Source organism: Macaca nemestrina, chromosome 5 (genome assembly GCF_043159975.1).
Source record: "Macaca nemestrina isolate mMacNem1 chromosome 5, mMacNem.hap1, whole genome shotgun sequence".
Classification (NCBI taxonomy): Eukaryota; Metazoa; Chordata; class Mammalia; order Primates; family Cercopithecidae; genus Macaca; species Macaca nemestrina.
In genome coordinates this window covers 163635117-163653208 of record NC_092129.1, presented here as the reverse complement: position 1 = coordinate 163653208, position 18092 = coordinate 163635117, and the positions used below count along the sequence as shown (strand labels likewise).

At 40.8% G+C, this 18092-nt stretch overlaps 1 protein-coding gene and 1 non-coding gene across 3 annotated transcripts in view; one reads left to right on the top strand and one right to left on the bottom strand.

Annotated features, from left to right (window-relative positions):
- LOC105482518 (E2F transcription factor 3) overlaps positions 1-18092 on the top strand; it is a 90320-nt gene that overhangs the window by 40319 nt on the left and 31909 nt on the right. The window lies entirely within an intron of this gene.
- Positions 8904-9009, bottom strand: LOC112426807 (U6 spliceosomal RNA). Its single transcript, XR_003018215.1, has one exon. It is a non-coding gene; the product is annotated as a U6 spliceosomal RNA (small nuclear RNA).

Below are 18092 nucleotides of genomic sequence, written 5' to 3'. Positions count from 1 at the left end.
AAAATTAGCCAGGCATGGTGGCAGATGCCTGTAAATCCCAGCTATGCGGGAGACTGAGGCAGGAGAATCACTTGCACCCAGGAGGCGGAGGTTGCAGTGAGCTGAGATCACGCCACTGCACTCCAGCCTGGCCGACAAGAGCAAACTGTCTCAAAGAATAAAGAAAAATAAAAAACCTCAAATCTATTTTTTAAATTTAACCTTTGAAACATTTGTGTGACGCAGGTGGCTCATGGGCACCACCATCTTCTTTCAGCAGATAAGGAAACTAGCCTGCCTGTCAACACAGAAAGCTGGGTCTGCTCCAGAATTGCTGTGGGGTGCAATGGCAGTTGCGGAGACAAGAGGGATGCAGGGGTCTGTGGACCAGCTCTTCTCAAAGTCCATGACTGCCCCTCTTGGCTCCATTCTTTGTCTCTTCGTAGAATTATTCTGTGGGGTCTGCGTGTAGTGATTCTGCACTCCAACATCTAACTTCCCTGTGCCTTCCTATTTACAAAAGACAGTTTCTTGACCTGATATCCCCAGTTTTGGATTATTAGTAACTTTTTTTGTAGCCTGTAGTGCTTCAGATACTGTCTCAGCCTGTGTGAATTCTGGTAGCATTATTGCCTTATAGAAATTATTTGACAGGCCGGATGCAGTGGCTCATAATCCCGGTGCTTTGGGAGGCTGAGGTAGGCTGATTGGTTGAGCCCAGGAGTTCGAGATCAGCCTGGGCAACACAGCCAGACCCCCATCTCTTCAAAAATATTTAACAGGGCATGGTGGCGCACGCCTGCAGTCTTGGTTACTCGGGAGAACGAGAACCCATCTCTAAAAAGAGCAATGCTAGGGGCAAAAATGTCTATCTTTTTTTTTTTAAGCTGGTATTCCCATTCTACCCCCCAATTTATCTTCACCCCTTTCGAGGTGAGTGCTTCGTGATGACCCTAACATTTAATTAGTCTAAACAAAAGAAAAATTATTAGAGAGTTAATTGTGTGTGTCTGTATTGCATGTCTTCCATCAAATTAAAAGTTATTGCATTTTATTTATTTTACCTTGATTTCATATCAAGTACTCTACCTAATTTTTAGCTTTTAAAATGATAGAGGCTGGGCTCAGTGTCTCACTCCTATCATCCCAGCACATTGAGAGGCTGAGGTGGGAGGATTACTAAAGCCCAGGAGTTCAAGACCAGTCTGGGCAACATAGTGAAACCAGGTCTCTAAAAAAGAAATTAGCCAGGCATGGTGGTGTGCACCCATGTTCCCAGCTACTTGGAAGGCTGAGGTGGGAAGAGCAGTTGAGCCGAGGAGGCAGAGGCTGCAGTAAGCTATGTTCGTGCCTCTACACTCTAGCCTAGGCAACAGAGCGAGACCTTGTCTTGAAAAATAAAAATAAAATAAAATAAAATAATAGAATGCTCTTCCCAGCTACAGTGTAAGGTTTTTATATGTTAGTGTCCCCGTGGTATATTGTATGTTGTAGGAACACACCCATATTTATTATATGTTATGGTGTTTTTAGGCAATGAGATTTTTAATATTAACTACTCATGATTCGTAACAAGTTCAGTCTTTATGAAATAAACTTCATTTAAATCCTTGAATTCCATTTTTAAGTGCAGCTACAGTTGATACCTTAGACAAATGAAAGGTTTGTCTACTTCTTAGTTCATTCCTACAGAAAACAAGAACATCTAGTATCTAATATGATCCCCGTGGGCCCTCAAGAAATACTAGTCTTTTTTAGAAAGTCGAGTTGTGGGTCTGTTTGTCTTTATTGCATTGTGTCTGCCTGCCTTGTTATTGCTGTGTCTAGAAGAAAATGAAGACAATTAGCATAGCTCCTTTCCTTGCTGTTTTGTACAACTTTTGTGTCCTCACCCAGAAGTAAGATCCTTGGAAATGAAATGCCATGTCAGAAACCAGACCAAAAAAAACACAACAACAACAGAAAACACGTTTTCATAACTATTCGATTCAAGACTTTGTTGCTAGGTCTTGGAAAATGTTGTATGTCAACCCAAAGGTCTTGGGAAGTCCCCCTGAGTCATGAATGGGTGTGGTAGGACTGGGATGTGGACCTCTGGGCTTTGCTTCTGATGATAACTTCCCCTAGGGCAGCAGTCATGCTGGGGACAGCCGTTTTGTCTATTTATCCCTATGCCTTGCACTGTCTCTGTCATATAATGGATGCTCAATACATGTCTTTTGAACTGAATTGCATTGGCCTGGCCATGGCTTGAGAGCTTGGACCAATAATACCCTGAGTGTCAAGTTCGTCCTCAGTCGGGCTGGAGAGTCGAGAGCAGGTCATGGTGAGTTGGTCTTTTTGTGTAAGAATCCCTAGTGGCAGCAGCGCCTTGTACTTAAAAATAGAATACTCCCAACGTCATCTTCCTTCCCAGGATGACAAGGCATTGAGAAAATTAGAATGTGTATATTTTCTCCCTTTTTTTTTGTTTGAGACGGAGTCTCGCTCTGTCCCCCAGGCTGGAGTGCAATGGTGCGATCTCAGCTCACTGCAACCTCTGCCTCCCGGGTTCAAGCGATTCTCCTGCCTCAGCCTCCCGAGTAGCTGGTATTACAGGCCCGTGCCACCAAGCCTAGCTAATTTTTGTATTTTTAGTAGAGATGGGGTTTCACCATGTTGGCCGGGCTGGGCTGGTCTCGAACTCCTGACCTCGTGAGCCACCACGCCCGGCCTCTCCATTTTCTAAGACATGCATTTTTTCATTTGTACATATGTATCTGAGCGTTGATCCCCCCTCTACATTTGTTTATATAAAACAATGGTACATCTTGTAATCAGTAGCTTCTTAGAACTGAGGAATTCATTTTCTCATCACTCTGAAAGGCAGTTTAGCACAGTACAGTAAGTCTTCACTCCATAGGTTCTTGAAAGTTGCAATTTTAAATGAATGAGGCATAATGAAACCAATTTGACCATAGGCTAATTGATATAAATAAGACTTAAGTTCCTTCCAAAATACGTACAATATTAAACATTGAAATAAAGGTAAGCTATACATACATTTAAGAAAGATTAATTTTAAACAAGTAAGATGATGATTTAATCATATTAAGAAAATGGAAAATGAATTGTGCAATTCACCCCCTGTGTTATTTATTTATTTAGAGACAGAGTCTTGCTGTGTCACCCAGGCTGGAGCTGGAGTACAGTGGTGCAATCTTGGCTCCCTACAACCTCTGCCTTCTAGGTTCAAGCGATTCTCCTGCCTCAGCCTCCCTAGTAGCTGGGACTACCTGGCTAATTTTTGTATTTTTAGTAGAGACAGGGTTTCACCATGTTGGCCAGGCTGGTCTCAACTCCTGGGCTCCAGTGATCCACCTGCGTCGGCCTCTCAAAGTGCCAGGATTACAGGCGTGAGCCACCACACCTGGCCCTCTGTATTTTTGATGGGACGGGTGGTTCAACATTTAGAGAGAACCTAAAAAGTTAAAAGTAAAAGCAAAGAAGTCTTAATAACAAAAAGCAACTTCTTGCAATGTCACTGTTTTACTGCAACTTAATAAAGAAATGTGGCCAATTGTCTTTCTTGGATAGTATCAGGGTAGAGTGTAATAAGTTAGGTTAACATATTAGCTTGCGTCTTGTCAGGGAAAATAGGTAGATCCTCAGAACACAGAAGAAGGAGGGACCTCCACGTTGTCCTGTTTAGTGTTACACTGAAGAAGAGTATGACCAGCCAGTGCTTGGCGTTCTGCGGCTTGGGACACATGTTGGGGGGAAGGGCACTGCCTTTCTTGTGAGCTTTCTTGCCCAAGGGACAAATGAGCTAAGCAGTACTACATTATTAGTGGGGTGTGTGTGTGAGAGAGAAAGAGAAAAGAGAACAGAGCCTGTAAGTCTTGCCATTTTGCTTTATCAGACAACCCACCCCCACCCCTCAGCCTAGGAATGCAGTCTTAGCCCCAAGCCACTGCTTTTTCTGCTTGCACCTCTAAACTTGAGCGGGTCTTGGGGGCAGTTCACCAGTGCACCAGACTACACTACTCACGGCAATCTTTTTTTTTTTTTTTAAACAGTGATTTGCACTGATCTAGCCTCCAAGGGGTAAGGGCCGAGATGAAACAGAGAATTTATTTTTATATTGTGTCATCTGGTGCAGAGACTGCTACATAATCAGGAGTCAGAAATCTAAAGGAATAGGCTGTGAAATCATTTTATCCATGAGTTGTGTTACAACACATTCATTCACTGTAAACAATCACCAACAGTCATTGCCATAATTTATTCTTGACAGTAAATTGGGTTTTCAAGTGACAGAGTAAGCCATCAGAATTAAGCAACCAGGAGCCCCAGTTCATGTGTGCTGGAAAAGATGTTTGCGAGACTTCAGGTACCGCTACCTCATTAGAGGTGAGCAAGTGGAGGCCCAGAGAGGGCAGATGACTTCCCCAAGGTCACACAGTGGGTTAGGGCCATATCAGGGATTAGAACATTGGTAATCCATCACATTCTGTCTTTAAGCCTTTCTGCTCCACTTCCTGTTGACACAATGGGCAGGATTTTAAACTCCAGTTTCATTCCTGGGGATTGATATGAAAGGTTTTTCACTGGTCCAATCCCATTTTCCTTGTCCAGGCAGATGACACGTAGTAATTTCAGAAACTGAGCAAGGGATGGTGAAAGCTAGATTGTAGTGGGCTCTTTTTGGTTTGGTTGTTATGAGTGCTCTCAATGCGAAGCTTAGAAACCTCTCCAGAGAAATAATAAACAGCTCTCCAAGGAGCACTCTCGCAGACTAGCATGTTGCCTTGCTTGCTGCTGTATATCTTCCTGTAAATCCCTGGTATCCAGTGCCCATGCAGGAGAAACTGGCTGACTTGCTTTCTTGCTCTTTTGTATGACAGACAATCAGAAATGTAACTCTGGTGCCTTGTCATGTGCCCAGAGTAAGTTAAATGTGTTTGCCTTTAATATGTGTATGTATACACACACACACACACACACACACACACACACACAACAGTTAGAACATAGATGTTTTTAAAATACGATTTTTTTAGGGAATATGTAAAAACTGGCATCTCTTCAGATAGACATAGAGGTACTAAAAAACCTTGGTTCATATGACTTGTTTGTATACTCCATGTAGTGTATTTTACACAGTATCTAAAGGTGTTGCCTGATTTTGAATTAGTTAAAAGACAGGTTTGAGAGGTGGAAGAAGAGTAGGTTGTATTTCTTGTCTCATCTGAGGAACTTTATATTCCTAAAGTCTATAATTAGGTGCTTGTGTTGATTGTTTACTGAAACAAAGCTGAAGGTGGGGTTGAGGGGAGTGCCACATGGTGGGAAACACTATGGCAAACATCTGAGCTTTACTTAAAAGCATGGGCTGCAAAGAAATGTAAATTCATTGGCTTAATTGGAATAGAGTATTTATAGAAATTGAATGATCCAGTAAAACTAAAAGCCTGGCTTCTTTCATCTTCAGAGACCTGCCTTAGTAAATGCTGTTCTGGAAATCCCTTGCCTGCAAAGTGGACTTTGCCATCCAGTTTCTGGCCTCCTGGCAGTCAGTCACTTTGACCTAACCCTATTGCTTGACTCGTATTTACTACGTACTTTTCTTTTTTGGCTTAGGGTTGTACTGAAAACATACATTAAAGAAAAAAATGTCCATGTACACTGAAGTTTTCTGATTTTTTTTTATATAGCTCCATAACTTAATTTCAATATACAATTTGAAAATCTTGCTGTCCAGCCTGTTCCCATCTACCCTGCCCACCTACGCCTTTTATAGTTCACCATATCCATTAGGTTCTTGAAAATTCTTCTACTGTTTATGCAAATCTTTGAATTTTTAAATACTTTTTTATTTTCCCTCTTAGAAAAGGTGACAATAGATACTATTCTGCACCTTGTTTTTACATGGGATCATATACCTTAATCAGCTTTTCAGGTCAGTACCTATAGAGCTGCCTCATACTTTTTGGAGCTGTGCAGTATTCCACCATATGGAATGAATACACTCTTTGATTCTTTCAATCTTCTGCTATTATGAAGTTGCAGTCAATAACCTTGAATATCACTTCATACATGTGCAGGTGTATCTGTAGGGTAGTTTCCTATAAGGGGATTGGGATTTGGGCCAGCAGATATGTGCATATGTATTTGTGATCATGTGGCTAGCCCCCCTTTTTTTAACTTTTATTTTAAGTTTGGGGGTACATCTACAGGTTTGTTATATAGGGAAACTCGTGTCATGAAGGTTTGTTGTTCAGATTATTTCATCACACAGGTATTAAGCCTAGTACCCATCAGTTATTTTTCCTGGTCCTCTCCTTCCTCCCACCCTCCACCTTCTCTGGTAGACCCCAGTGTCTATTCCTCTCTATGTGTCCATATGTTCTCATAATTTAGCTCCCACTTATAAGTGAGAACATGCAGTATATGGTTTTCTGTTCCTATGTCAATTTGCTAAGGATAATGGCCTCCAGCTGCATCCATGTCCCTGCAAAGGACACAATCTCATTCTTTTTATGGCTGCATAGTATTCCAAGGTGTATATGTACCACATTTTCTTTACCCAGTCTATCATTGATGGGCATTTAGGTTGATTCCATGTCTTTGCTATTGTGAATAGTGCTGCAGTGAACCAACGTGTGCATGAGTCTTCATGATAGAACAAATTATGTTCCTTTGAATATATGCTCAGAAATGGGATTGCTGGGTCGAATGGTAGTTCTGGTAGTTTTTTTGGTCCTTGAGAAACCACCACACTGCTTTCCTTAATGGTTGAATTAATTTATACCTCCACCAACAATGTATAAGCCTTTTTCTTGGCAACCTCACCAGCATCTATTGTTTTTTGATTGTTTAATAAGACATTCTGTCTGGTGTGAGATGGTATCTCATTGTGGTTTTGATTTGCATTTTTCTAATGATCAGTGACATTGAGCTTTTTTTCATATGCTTATTGGCCACATACATGTATGTCTTTTGAAAAGTGTCTGCTCATGTCCTATGCCCACGTTTTAATGGGGCTGTTTGTTTTTTTCTTGTAAATTTGTTTAAGTTTCTTATTGATGCTGGATATTAGACCTTCGTCAGATGCATAGTTTGCAAAAATTTTCTCCCATTCTATATGTTGTCTGTTTACTCTGGTGAGAGTTTCTTTTGCTGTGCAGAAGCTCTTTAGTTTAATTAGATCCCATTTGTCAATTTTCGCTTTTGTTCCAATTGCTTTTGGTGTCTTCGTCATGAAATCTTTGCCCATTCCTATTTTCAGAATGGTTATTGCCTCACTTGTCTTCCCAGGTTTTTATAAAAGTTTTGGATTTTACACTTAAGGCTTAAATCCATCTTCGGTTGATTTTTGTATATGGTATAAGGAAAGAGTCCACTTTCAATCTTCTGCGTATGGCTAGCCAGTTATCCCAGCACCATTTATTGAATGAATTCTTTCCCTGTTGTTTAATTTTTGTCAGGTTCGTCGAAGATCATACGGTTGTAGGTGTGTGGCCTTACTTCTGGGCTCTCATTATGTTCCACTGGTCTATGTGTCTCTTTTTGTACCAGTACCATTCTGTTTTGGTTACTGTGGCCCTATAGTATAGTTTGAAGTCACATAGCGTAATGCCTCCAGCTTTGTTCTATTTGCTTAGGATTGCCTTGGCTATTCAGGCTCTTTTTTGGTTCCATATGAATTTTAAAATAGTTTTTTCTAGTTCTGTGGAGAAAGTTGTTGGTAGTTTGATAGGAATAACATTGAATGTGTAAATTGCTTATGTTTTCCCATTTGTTTGTGTCATCTCTGATTTCTTTGAGCAGTGTTTTTAATTCTTGCTGTAGAGATCTTTCTAGTGTATTCCTAGGTGTTTTATTCTTTTTGTGGCAATTGTGAATGGGATTATGTTCCTGATTTGGCTCTGGACTTAACTGTTGGCATATGGGAATGCTAGTGATTTTTGTATGTTGCTTTTGTATCCTGAGACTTCACTGAATTTGTGTATCAGCTTAAGGAGCTTTTGGACTGAGACTATGGGGTTTTCTAGATATAGAATCATGTTGTCTGCAAACAGAGGGATAGTTTGACTTCCTCTCTTTTTATCTGGATGCACTTTATTTCTTTCTTTTGACTGATTGCTCTGGCCAGGGATTCCAATACTATGTTGAATAGGAGTGATGAGAGAAGGCATCCTTGTCTTTTGCCGGTTTTCAAGGGGAATGCTTCCAACTTTTGCCCATTCAGTATTATGTTGCCTGTGGGTTTGTCATAGATGGCTATTATTATTTTGAGGTATGTTCCTTCGATATCTAGTTTATTGATAGTTTTTAACATGAAACAGTGTTGAACTTTATTGAAAGCCTTTTCTGCATCTATTGAGATAATCATGTGGTTTTGTTTTTAGTTATTTATGTGATGAATAACATTTATTGCTTTGCCTGTGTTGAACCAACCTTGCATCCCAGGAATAAAGCCTATTTGATCATGACGGATAAGCTTTTTGATGTGCTAGAGGATTTGGTTTGCCAGTATTTTATTGAGGATTTTTGCATAGATGTTCATCAAGGATATTGGCCTTGTTTTTTCACTGTGTCTCTGCCAGGTTTCAGTATCAGGATGATGCTTGCCTCATAGAATGAGTTAGGGAGGAATCCCTCCTCCTCAATTTTTTGGACTAGTTACAGTGGGAATGGTACCAGCTCTTTGTACATCTGGTAGAATTTGGATTTGGCTGTAAATCTGTCTGGTCTTGGGCTTCTCTTGGTTGGTAGATTATTTATTGCTGATTCAATTTTGGAGTTCGTTATTGGTCTGTTCAGGGATTCTGTTTTTTTCTGGTTCACTCTTGGGAGGTTGTATGTGTCCAGGAATTTATCCATTTCTTCTAGATTTTATAGTTCGTGTTGCTTGCCCTTTCAGTGGACTATTTTTGTTTTTTTAAATGGAATGCTTCACAGATTTGCCTGTCATCCTTGCACAGGGGCCATACTAATTTTCTCTGTATTTTTCCAATCTTCATATATGTGCTGCTGAAGTGACACCCTAAGTACTGTTTGATTTCTGCACTCCTGCTAACGTAATGAGGGCTGCACCAATAGAGTGAGTTATCAAACTTTCGGATTTTTGCCAATCTCATTTGTAAAATATACTCTATCGATACGGTTTAGAGTTGCATACCTTTTTAAAGAAGGAAGAGGCTAGACATCTTTTCAAGATATTTAAAGGCCATTTGTTGGCCGGGCACGGTGGATCACGCCTGTAATCCCAACACTATGGGAGGCCAAGGAGGGTGGATCACAAGGTCAGGAGATCCAGACCATCCTGGCCAACATGGTGAAACCCCGTCTCTACTAAAAATACAAAAAAAATTAGCTGGGAATGGTGGCGCATACCTGTAGCCCCAGCTACTTGCAAGGCTGAGGCAGGGAATCGCTTGAACCCAGGAGGCAGAGGTTGCAGTGAACCGAGATCGCACCACTGCACTCCAGCCCAGTGACAGAGCGAGACTCCATCTAAAAAAAAAAAAAGAAGCCATTTGTTTTCCTCGTTTCCTTTTATTTTTTCCTTTTTGCAAACTGTACTTACTTAATTCCTGTACGTGATTTACTCTTCTGTTGGATTCTTGCTCTTTTTCTTGTTGATTTGTGAGGGCTCTTTGTATAACAGGGAGATTAGCTCTAAGTCTGTGATATGATCTTCAAATTTTTCTTGGTTTATCATTTCCTTTAGTATTTGTGGCGTTTTTTGGTCTTAAACAGAAGTCAATTTTCCATTCTTTCTTTTATGGCTTCTGGATTTCAAGTAACAGAAAGAAAGCATTTTCCACCAATCCCTTCCACACATACCTGTACAAGAATTGACCCATATTTTCTTGCAGAATTTCTATGCTATTACTTTTTTTTACATTTAAATATTTGCTTCATTTGAGGTTTATCCTGATATTCTGTTAAGTATGGATTCAAGTTTTTTTTCTTTTGCTCTGTTTTTGGAAATGGGCTCTCACTCTGTTGCCCAGACTGGAGTACAGTGATGCAGTGATGGCTCACTGCAGCCTTGACCTCCCGTGCTCAGGCGATTCTCTTGCCTCAGCCTCCTGAGTAGCTGGGACCGCAGGTGCACACCACCATGCCTGGCAAATTTTATTATTTGTGGAGACGAGGTGTTGCTATGTTGCCCAGGCTGGTCTCAAACTCCTGGGCTCAGGCGATCCTACCTCAGCCTCCCAAAGTGCTGAGATTATAGACAGGAGCAATCATGCCTGACTCGACTTTATTTTTTGTAGATGGCTACCCAATTTCCCTAACCACTTAGTCAAAATGCCCACCTTTCCTCCCACTGAAGTGCCACCATTATAAAGGAAATATTTTGTGAATGAAAAATGCCCACTATTCCCTTGTAAAACAAGAAACCATGGGTCACCATTTTTTGGAAAGAATGTTTCAGTTCTCTTTTTAACTCAAGACAGCTCTTCCACTTTGTCCTCCAAGGATAATATTTACTCAAGAGTGAATGAATGAGGTTAGCAACCCACCTGCTTGCCTCTCCCTAGGGGAATGTTAACATTTTGCCTCTTGGTACAATTCTCAAGATTTATCTTAAGACACTGTCTCCTTTCACTCAAAGTCTTTGTCTCTTTATCACAAAGCCTGAAGAAACATTTCTTGTTACTCAAGGACCACGCCTTTTATGAGCCCTAAGAACAGGAGTTCTCAAAGCGTGGTCTTCCTCAGACCAGCAGTCTTAGCATCAGCTGGGAACGGTCAGAAATGCAAACTGCCATCGTTGACCTACAGAATCAGAGACCCTGTGTGGGCAAGCCCACAATCTGAATTTAACAAGCCTCTGGGGTGATTCTGAGCATGCTCAAGATTGAGACCCATGACCTAGATAGAGGTAATATTTAATTTCATAATGGCAGTTTACAACCCTATAGCACTGTCTTGTGCCCAGATGGGTTTGGTCCTTATATTCTTGACATGTAAAAATGTAGACTCACAGCAGGAAGTGACCATATCTGTTCTTTAAAGGTGGTATTCTTAGAGAAGGAAACTTCTCTGAGTTTTTTCCAGGAGTCACAGAGATATCTCACTAAGACTGCTAGTGCTTTGGACGGGTACACCTTCCATCCAGAATCTTGCCACTGGGTCAGTGCTTCCCTTTGTCATGTAATAAAAAACCAGCAAAACTGGTTTCTATAATATGCTAGGGAGTTTTGTAGCGTTGAAGATTTGTCTTACCCCCACAAAAGCATCCATTGTTCCTTCTCATCCCTTGCCCCTCTGCCTTTAAAATTAATTTGATACCAGAATAGAATACTTCTGATGACTGTTAGCCACACCGTAATGGTACTTGTATTTGGCAGGTTAAGGCAGAGTTCCCATACCTCTGAGCCTAATTGCCAGCCAGGGTTCAGCTCAGAGCAGTAGTTCTAAAGCTATTCTGGACATTAGATTCCACTGGATAGCTTTGTAAAATCCAGCTATCCAGGCCAAATCCATGTAACTAATTCTATATCTCAGGGGTGGAACTGAGGGATCGGGATTTTTTTTTTTATTACCCAGTTGATGACAATGTGTATCAAAGTTAGTTTAAGAACCAAGGACGTGCACATTTGTTTTAAAGTAGTTTTGGTTATGATAATAAGAATTATAAGAGGAACCAAATATCAAATGCAAGAAAATGGTCCTGAGTGCCAATATAATCAGAATAAGAAATGCATACATAGCAACTTGCTTGAAGCTGAAATCAACTCCTTTTGATTTGGATGGCTTTCTTGTCTGTTGAAGAACACATGTTGTAGTATGTGTTTCTCTCCATATCCTGTGTGCTTCATTGTAATAGTCTTACTGATTGATTTTGTTGGCTGCAAGCAAAGTGATAAAATGCCAGTGGATGCCTGTGCCAGGGAGGTCAGGACTGGACTTTCCCACTTGGCTCCGTTTTGATGCATTTAGCAGATTGATTCCAACCCTCTTTGGAGACTCTGACCTACAAAAGCGTCTGTTATCTTTGAGAGCTCCAGGGAAAGCTATGGACCTTTCTAGATCTTTTCCCACCTTTTGGCCCATCAGATATTGCCTTGTCCACAACAGCACTTGACAATTCGTCATAGAAGTCTATGGTTTTATTTATTGACCCTGCTGTACAATTTTCCCTGTAGCGAGTCATAGTTGGCTGAAGAGAGAGTCGAAGATTAAGTACAAAAACATCCTGTTTTCCCTCAAGACAGGGCACTGTTCTTAATAAAGTGAACATTCTTTTGCACTGGCCCTGGGGCAAGGGTGTCCCAAAAGCTTTGACAGGGGTGCCATTTGGTCATAAACAGTGTGGTAATAGGGTGGAGACAGAAAGAAATTCTCTCATCCCTTTTACAACTCCAGACGATTCTAGAACCACCCCTTGAGAACCCAAGGACAGAACTCTGAAATGATATGCTGGCTGAGGCTTGCCGTTGCCACACCTCAGGGTTAAGCACTGAAGGAGCTAGGCAAAGAGCGTGTGTGTGTATAGCTACAAACTAAGTCACAGATCAAGAGGCTTTTGGTATTCTTCTATTTTTGCTTAGAATTCTATGATGGTTTTTGAAATATATTGTCCTTACTTTATGTTCTTACCTGTAATCTCGTAAGTTTCTGGTGAATTTAGCTTTTGCCAGGTTCCGGTGGGTCTTACCCAAAGATGGTCAGAGTAAATGAACGAAAGAAGTAATTGATCAGAATGTGAAACTTCGGAGATGCTCATAGGCCTTCAAGCCCTAGAAAGTGGTATGCCAATGAATTTTCTAGTCCTCTCTACACTTTGTACAGATGAAGAAACCGAGACCCAGGGAACTCAGCCAAGGTTTCTTGCCATTCCTCCAGTCTCCCAGTTAAAAAAAAAAAAAAATTAAGTTCTATTTTGCAAACTGACAAGGAGAATTATACAATGGAAATAACACTCATTTTAATGTAGCTGTTCTTGTAGTTTCTTATTTTATTCACCTTTATAAACCATTCTGAGAACATTGTCATAAAGAGCATTCTCCTAAATTGGAATGTGATTCAAATAGTCCTGTCTCCTTTCCTCCTTGCTTTTTATGAAATGACTGCCTACACGCACTCGCGCACATATTTTAGTGAGCAATGCAATGTGCGAATACAAATAGAAATAGATTTTGTTTAAAAAAAAATTAATGTCAGTCCACTGGTTAAAAAAGTATCAGAGTCATTACAAGATTCATTAACTATGTTTAAGAAAAGTATTGAGGGCTTTTTGGGGGATTAAGTAATTTTAATTTATAAATAATGGTCTCAGATTCATAAACCTTAACTGTAGAGATGATGGAGGTTTGTATCTCACACAATTAAGTATTTGTTGCTTTTTAAATAACCAGGTACTTACTTTGCATTCGTAATGATTAATTGCAAAAAGTTGATTATAAGAATCCCCAGATGAATTCGCAGGTAAGATCTCATGCAGAGTTCTTGGAAGTTCATCTAGGGTCATTCATCAAGAAAAGCAATGCATTTCGGGTTTGTGAACTCACTTTGCCCACAGGTGAGGTTTCCAGGCTTCGAACCAGCAGGAGGAGAGGCAGTGGGAGGATCTGACGTAGGTATGGCTTCAGAGATGAAGAGAGCGTTTCTCCTCCGCACCCCCTTTGCCTACATCTGGAAATAATCTAGGGAAAAAATGTTCCCTGACTTGTCAGGTTCAGCTAGTGTAAGCTTTGAGATCCTTCGTTCTCTCTCTTTTTTTTTTTTTTTTTTTTTTTTTTTTTTTTTTGAGATGAAGTCTTGCTGTGTTGCCCAGGCTGGAGTAGAGTGGCCCCATCTTGGCTCACTGCACCCTCTGCACCCCAGGTTCAAGCGATTCTCCCGTCTCAGCCTCCCAAGTAGCTGGGATTACAGAAGTGCACCATCATCCCCCATCTAATTTTTTTTTTTTTTTTTTTTTTTTGTATTTTTAGTAGAGATGGAGTTTCACCATGTTGGCCAGACTGGTCTCGAACTCCTAACCTCAGGTGATCCGACTGCCTCAGCCTCCCAAAGTGGTGGGATTGCAGGCGTCAGCCACTGCGCCTGGCCCGTTCTCTCTTTAGTCTCCCAATTAACAAACATCTATTGCAGCAGCGTCCATTACCTAGAATTGTAGGAAGGTATATAGGATAGATGTAGTAAAGAGGTAAGTGGGTTAGAAAATAACACTGATGAAAAGGAGACAAACTGTCAGAGTGGTCCCCTAGCTACACCTGCCACAATTGCCTCCTGAGAAATCCTCGTTCTGCATGAGCTAAATGCTTGTTCAAATAAATTGTTGCTCTTCCTGTAATCATGGAGCTGCTGAATAGAGCCAGGGTCCTTGATAGACATCATAGTTTGTTATTGACTTTATCACTAGTAAAAGTTAATATGTCATCCCTTGCCTGCAGCAACACACTGCCATTTTTTTTTTCCAACATTAATTTAGGTAGAGAACATTTTTCTTAGTATAATTTTCATTGAATTCAGTATTATCAAGTTTGTGTATTTTTAGAGTTTTTGGATCACTATTCCAGCCCACATTTTTCATAGCAATTTGTCTAGTATTTCTTCAAGATCTTTTTATGTTCATTTGAGAAATGAACATGACTTCATATGTATTCATTAGCAATCACTGCCGTAGGCCTTTCCGTTTGATTTTTCTTCTGAACCTCAGAGATAGTGTCTCATTATGAAGTAGAAAAAGGCTAACTAAGACCTTGTTCTGAACTTACAGTGGGTAAGCAAGAGGCTTCAGATCCATAATCTCTATCAAAATGTTTGCCCACATCACTGTAACAGGGAGTCGTTCAGAATGGGAGTGGAGGAATTTGACTCCTTTTAAAGAACCGTGTGTGCTTTTTCTACTTTCATGGTTGTGCTGTTTTGCTGGGGAGATTTTGAAAGAGAAGACTTATATCTTGTCTTGCCCATACCGAGGGGTCTTTAACCCCTAATTTATAAATTAAATAGGTAGGTCAAGGAATACCTACCAGAGTTGGTTGCTCTGCCCACTGGCTCCTCTCTGCACCTCCCTCCCAGACCATTTCTCCACTTCCTCAGCCTTAGAAAAAACAGCTCACTCATAGTGGTGCTTGCTGGTGGACCTTGGAGATAAGCTTGTATTCTTGATTGTTTTTAAGAAAATTGAATTCTCTTCTTAGAGCCAACCCATGTCTTATCAGTGTAACTTTACTCACTCTCCAAGGATTCCATTCTGTCCTTTAAACGCTAGGAGATTTCCCAAAAATAGACTTGTCAGTAAAACTCTGTTGTGACAAAGGGGCAAAAGTATTGCTTTTTTGTGTGGAGATTGCATTTTTAATATTCTATTCCCCAGAAGTGGTTCAAGGATGCTTCGCTAGAAGTTTTGGGAAGAACAATTAGAGTAAGAGAGGTTCTTCCATTATCTGCCCCGGGCTGGGTGTCTTTGGATGACTCTGTCGCCTTGCAAGTTGTTTAATCCTCTATTTAGCTTGTCAGGGATCATATGAAATGGGGTCTACATCAGATTTGCCACAGTCGTTTTTTTCTTTAGTGATATAGCCTGGAAGGGCTGGGGCGGTAGCTCACGCCTGTAATCCCAGCACTTTAGGAGGCCAAGGCAGGTGGATCACCTGAGGTCAGGATCACCTGAGACCAGCCTGGCCAACATGGTGAAACCCCGTCTCTACTAAAAATACAAAAGTTAGTCTGGCATGGTGGCCGACACCTGTAATCCCAGCTACTCAGGAGGCTGAGGCAGGAGAACCACTTGAACCCCAGAGACGGAGGTTGCAGTGAGCCAAGATCATGCCACTGCACTCCAGCCTGGGCGACAGAGTGAGACTCCGTCTCAAAAAAAAAAAAAAAAAAAACTAACTACCACCTATACCATTAGATGAAGAGCCTGTTCTGAAATCTGTTACCACTATATTATGTTTAAAAAGCATATGTCTGAACAGTCAGTGTAGCTGAGAATTGATGTCACTGTTTACATCGATTTTTTTTAATACATAGAATTTTTTTTATCTTAACAAATTAAAGGTTTATTAGAGGATCCACTTTCCTTTAATTAAAATAATCAACATGGAAGTATACAGTAGGCATTGGATACATTTTTGTTTCCTTTTGAAAGTTTATGAGTTACAGCCAGGCTCTTCCTCCCAGCACTGTAGGAGGCCTAGGTGGGAAGATCACTTGAGTCCAGGAGTTCAAGACCAGCCTGGGCAATGTGGCAAAACCCTGTCTCTCCAAAAATACAAAAATTAGCCAGGCATAGTGGCGTGCACTTGTAGTCCCAGCTGCTTGGGGGGTCGAGGTGAAAGGATTGCTTGAGCTCGTGAGGTTGAAGCTACAGTGAACCGTGATTCTACCACTGCACTCCAGCCTGAGCAACAGAGCAAGACCCTGTCTCAAAAGAAAAAGAAAACTTGTGCGTTACCAACCTTCGGTGTAATGAACTGATGTTATAGAAATGGACAATAATCCTAGAATCTGGGGGCTCCCATTGCTCCCCTCTTTCCTCTCATCCGCTCATTTGTTCTTTCACTAAATGTTATTCTTTGTCGGTGCTCATGGAGGCTTCCCACGCCTTATCTCCCAGAAGCCCAGCCATCTCAGAACTTCTCATGGGCTGACTGGTTCCTCCAATTTCCCTAGACTTTTTTGTTTGTTTGTTTTTAACATGTGTTTCCTCTGTTTTTATTCTGTTTTCACCAATTTTACAAATAAATTACACAGATTATGTATTCCCACACACATTCTATCAGAAGTATATAGGATGTATTAGCGTCTTCAGCCCTTCCCCTTCTCCTCACTTATGGACTTCCTTCCAGGCCTTTTTCTATGTATTTTCAACAGTGGTTGTTTTTGCTTTACATTGGAAACCGTGCCTTATCTACAGTTCTGACTTGGTTTTTTTCCTTACTTGTTAAAGGAAAGATGTACCTTGGCCATAGAATACTACAGGTACATAATGTTTTATAATATGGGTATATAAATAAAATGGTTTATTTAACCATTCCCTTATTAATGAACAGTAGTCATTTAGATGTTTAACTTACCCCTGTTGATTATAGTGCTATAATAAACATCCTTATACATGCCTTTCTGTGCGTGTTTTTTAGTATTTCTCTAAGATAAATTGGTTCCCAGAAGTACACTTGCAGAGTCAAAAAGTCATGCATGTTTTGGCCAGGCATGGTGGCACGCTCCTGTAATCCCAGCACTTTGGGAGGCCGAGGTGGGCAGATCATCTAAGGTCAGGCGTTCGAGACCAGCCTGGCCAACATAGTGAAACTCTGTCTCTACTAAAAATACAAAAATTAGCTGGGTGTGGTGGTGCATACCTGTAATCCCAGCTACATGGAAGGCTGAGGCAGGAGAATCACTTGAACCCAGGAGGTGGAAGTTGCAGTGAGCCGAGATTGTGCTACTGCACTCTAGCCTGGGAGACAGAGTGAGACTCTATCTCAAAAAAAAAAAAAAAAAAAAAAAAAGCCGTGCATGTTTGAAATATTAATACTGCCAGATAATCCTCCAAAATAGCTGTACTGTCTCATGCCCATTCTTCTGCCTCACTAATTGACGCTTGTTTTTAATTTTTTTAATTTACTATAAAATATTTCAGATACAAAAGATAGAAAGAATAGCACCCATGGAATGACATTAACAATACATTTGAAGGCCGGGCGCAGTGGCTCACACCTGTAATCCCAGCACTTTTGGGAAGCTGAGGCAAGTGGATCATAAGGTCAGGAGATCGAGACCATCCTGGCTAACATGGTGAAACCCCGTCTCTACTAAAAATACAAAAAAATTAGCCGGGCATGGTGGTGAGCACCTGAGTCCCCGCTACTTGGGAGGCTGAGGCAGGAGAACAGTGTGAACCTGGGAGGCAGAGCTTGCAGTGAGCCGAGATTGCGCCACTGCACTCCAGCCTGGGCAACAGAGCGAGACAATTACATTTGAACAGTCTTGTTTCTCTCCACAAATGCATTGTTTTTTCCACTACATTTCCCTTCATTTCTCATACATTGCCTGTGTTGTGTATGTCTACTTTTACTATGTATTTAATGTTTTCAATGTTTTTAAAATTTTATAAAAAGATACTGTATACATTCTGGGGTTTTTTTAATCTGTTT